Consider the following 4,325-nt stretch of genomic DNA (forward strand, 5'->3'; position numbering starts at 1 on the left):
CACATATCATTATTATAGGTTAACTTCTTAGTTTATCGAGAATCTTGCAGCAGACTTTGGGGAAAATGCCAAAAATCAGAGACACAGAATAAAAACAACATTTGATTTGATGAAAGTCTTTGGACGGGAATTTGGGGAATAGGAAACACCCAACATGCTGAATTCCCATGTATGGTGGCTGTCCACTAAGAGAAGTGATCAATTTGTCATCATCCTGACTAAAATACCCAGAAAGTTGTTAATGAATTCAAAATTGAAAACAAACAACGGAAGAAAAACTCTGATAGGAAAATAAGTTTCCTACTTGGCACTCTGGTATATGTGGAAACTCATCTTTAACACTACTTCTCTCACTTTGTACTTTTGTACTTTGGATCTTTGTCCATCACCTACAGGAGGTTTTCAGGTGACATGTGTAGCTCATTCATCAGAACGCACAGTGTTGGAAGTTAAGCAGCTTCACCGCAGTCCAGGAGAAGGCAAGCTGCAAGGCACGGGGGAAGACCAGATCTGACCCAGCGGTTGCAGACACCATCAGTGGCCCCTGATGGAGCTGAGCTGACCATCAGGCTGGAGATGCCTGTCTCTCCCATTCATTCTTGCTCGATCCTTTCTGACCTGTTACGCAGCAGCAGCCTCCTCAATGCCCCCTTCACGTCTGTTTCAGAGGGTGTAGGTCAGGGGCTCAGGAGTGAGGTGACTATGTTGTAGAAGAGGGTAAGGAACTTGCCCTGGTCCTGGGAGGAGCTCTTTCCTGGCTGCATGTACATGTAAATGATACTCCCATAGGAAAGAGAGACCACGGTGAGATGAGAGCCACAGGTGTTGGAGGCTTTGGGCCTCCCCGAGGAAGGCTGAATTCCTCACACAGCCCTCACGGTGTGGCCATGGGAGCCCGGGATGAACACCGTGGGGGCAGCACAGTGCCTGCTGCCAGGACAGCGATGGCGCCCTTGACGGCAGCTGCGTTGGCACAGGCCATCCGGATCGGGGCAGGCATCTCACAGAGGAAGCGGTCCACACCGTGGCGGCCGCAGTGGGGTGAGCCAGGGTGGCTGGGGACATGGCCAGGGAGCTGGCAATCCCGCAGCCGCAGGCCACGGACACCAAGCCCGGGCTAAGGCGCGGATTCATGATCTCCGTGTAGTGCGGGGGCTTGCAGACTGCAGCTGAGCGGTCGTGGGCCATGACGGCCAGGAGCAGGCACTCCTCGCCTCCCAGGCTAGGGAGAGGAAGAGCTGAAGGGCGCAGCCCAGGGAGCTGGTGGTCTTGTCGCGTGCACTCAGGTTGTAGAGCAGGCTGTGGGTTGGAGCTGCTGGTGAAACTGAGGCCCAGGAAGGACAGGTGGCTGAAGAAAAAGTACATGGGGGTATGGATCTGGGGGTCCAGCCGGGACACCAGGACAGTGGTGGTGTTGCCCATGAAGGTCAGGAGATACGCAATCAAGATGACCACGAAGAGGATCCTCTCCAGATGGGGGTGGCCACAAAACCCCAAAAGGATGAAGCCCCCCTGGGCCCTTTCATGGGCGCCGTCCATCTCTACTGCACCTGAGGAGGAATATCAATTCTATTAATGGCAGCAGACAATCTAATGGAGCACTTGATTCGAGCCAGGCATCCTTCTCTGCTTTTTATACTTACTTACTCATTTAACTCCGACTGCAGTGACATGGAGTTGGCACTCTGATTGTCAACAGAAAAGGAAACTGAGGCAGATGTGCTGTAAGCAAATGATCAGGCTGTGGAAAGGGGAACAGTTGGTTCTGAGCCTGGACAGTGGAGTGCAGGGTCTCATCCTTCCCTGCCGGTACTTCCTCTGACTCCAGGCACAGGAGAGGTAAATCGGGATGTGGCCCAACGATCTACTCTTGTTGAGAATCAACGTTCCTAAACTCCTGCTAAAACCTCGAAGACCCAACCAAGTTAAACCCCAGAATAACTTATTACTAGTATTTAGGAAATATCCATTATATGCAGAATGCTTAATGTACTCTTTATCCCAAAGACACATCTTGTTCATTTGATCATCCTTCTTGGGTGATTTTAAAGTACCTGAGTAGAAAATGCATGAGACAATAGAATATTGCTAAAGGAACATACCCATACAATTAATCTCTCTCCCTCAATTAGGTCTGAGTATTGAAGGAATTGAGCATTCTTTTTTCATCCAGAATACTGTATACTGCTTGAGGAAAAAAAATCATGAGATTTTGGAACAGAAATAGAGCTTTAATGCAATTAATTCACATATATGGGCAGAAACCTCTTTCAAACTGCAATTCCAAGAAGGCATAAGATTAAAGCAGAGTATGTTTGAGGATATAAACCACACATCTTATATAGCAGGAATAGATTTAGACAAATAAGGAGGAATAGATTTAAAACATCTTGGGCTACAGCATCAATGTCCCTTGTTACAATCTTTTAGCCAATAAGATACAATTAGAGATCTTAGCAAGCTTATTTACCTTTTCAGAGTTTTCTCATCTAAAATGGTAATAATCAAACTATGTTATTTATTTTAGAGGTATGTTTTGAGATTTTTTTAATATGAAAGAAAGTTGGTAAATAGAGTATATGTATGTTACATAAGGTTTACATGTCATACAAACAGGGAAATGGAATACAAGAGAAGATAAGAGACTGTCATAAAACTAGGCAGGGAAATTTTGAAGAAAAAATAATTCGGAAATATAATAATTAAAACATAGTCATTGACAAGGCACTTGGGGTGGGGAAGTGTGGATCCCAAATTCATTCCTTTCACCAAAACAAATAACAAATAAAATATTTAAACATTAAAAAAACAAAACTATAAAAACGCATAATGGTTGTTCTGTCTTTTTTTTCCCTAATCACCTCGAATTTAGGTAGATGTCACTAGGAAGGTGCAATTCTCAAAAACTTTGGAGCCAAATACAAATAAATGCTGATTTTGTATTAAAGAAAATACATAAGAAATGTTACTAACAAAGTCAAAAGAATAATGATAATGCTAGAGAATTTCAACATGACAATTAAAAGATGTTCCTGTTTAATTTTTTCAAGAAATTGACATGAAAATACTAACAAAATGTGTAAAAAAACAAAAATAGATAATAAGTTCACAGGAAAACAAATGATATACAGAAGTGTGATTTAAAAACAACTGTTCTTATTGATGATTAGCAATATAAAATTAAAATATAAATATAAAGATATTAGGAAAAAGAAATCTTTCCTTTTTTAGATACTAAATATTTTTAAATGTCATATAAACTGTGCCAGGGAAAATATAAGGAAATGATCCCACTCGTTCTTAATAGGAATTTAAATTATTTAAATTGGAATCTTGGGAGGGATCTATGAAAAGATTAATTTCAAAATATGCACATATCTTGACATTGTATATTTTATTGTAACAAAAGAATTATCTGTCCTCTATAAAATTTAAAACATTTCATTTTTTGACCCATTTATTCTGCCTATAAACTTCTACAGTTTACACCTTCTACTGCCACCGTATCTTCATGTTTAACCTATCTGTGCACCTGTTCTTGCACATAGCAAATGTGTGTCATGTAAATCTGTCACCACTATCCTAGTGAGGGGAGAGATTGGGCAATATACATTTTTAAATATTTTCTGCATGGGCACCACATAGGAGCTCAAAGAGTGAACAATTATTTGCTTAATGTGACAATTTGAGTCTTCTCTACCTTGAGGAAGCACTTCCACTTCATTGCTTAAAGCAGGGAAAACTGAAACACAGAATCAGTCACTATACTGGAGAGGCCAGAGCTTTCCTGGGCCAGTGGAAGGAGACTCATGAAAAGGTCAGGAAATTAATCCAGTGAGAAAAGGCACAGTTTTTCAGACATGAAAATTGTGTGAATTGGAGAGTGCAGAGCAGCTTGCCTGCATGAAAGACATTATTGTTTTGTAAACCATTAACTTAACTTGTGTATTTAGGAGTGCATATGCTGAGTGTACCAGGAGGAAAATTATATTTTTCCCTGTAGGTGTTGGTCAAACGGTGTGAACACTATTGCTCCCAAATGCATCATTCCCCTTCAGAAATGCCCACATGCAAACTGCAAGTGAAAGATGTGTATATTTTTTAGTTCCTTGGGGAAGAATGTTAAAGATTTTAATTTATTTACAAAGCATTTTTAATCTTGAAGATTAAAGATCTTTAGACTCATAAAATGTGGCTATAATAGCAGATGATGGAAAATGGGGCTGATGTTTTTAGAGCAGGAACAGACTTAAATCTTCCCAGTTGAAAACTGGCATTTCCCCATCTGCTTCCACAAGGCTAAGATTATGCTTTTCAATGCTATT

At 41.2% G+C, this 4,325-nt stretch overlaps 1 pseudogene; it reads right to left on the reverse strand.

The window, feature by feature from the left end:
• Positions 1 to 508: 508 nt before the first annotated feature.
• LOC118919968 (olfactory receptor 2W3-like) lies at positions 509 to 1,539 on the reverse strand (annotated as a pseudogene).
• Between the last annotated feature and the right edge of the window lie 2,786 nt (positions 1,540 to 4,325).

The sequence above is a fragment of the Manis pentadactyla genome, chromosome 13 (genome assembly GCF_030020395.1).
Source record: "Manis pentadactyla isolate mManPen7 chromosome 13, mManPen7.hap1, whole genome shotgun sequence".
In the NCBI taxonomy this organism is placed as follows: domain Eukaryota; kingdom Metazoa; phylum Chordata; class Mammalia; order Pholidota; family Manidae; genus Manis; species Manis pentadactyla.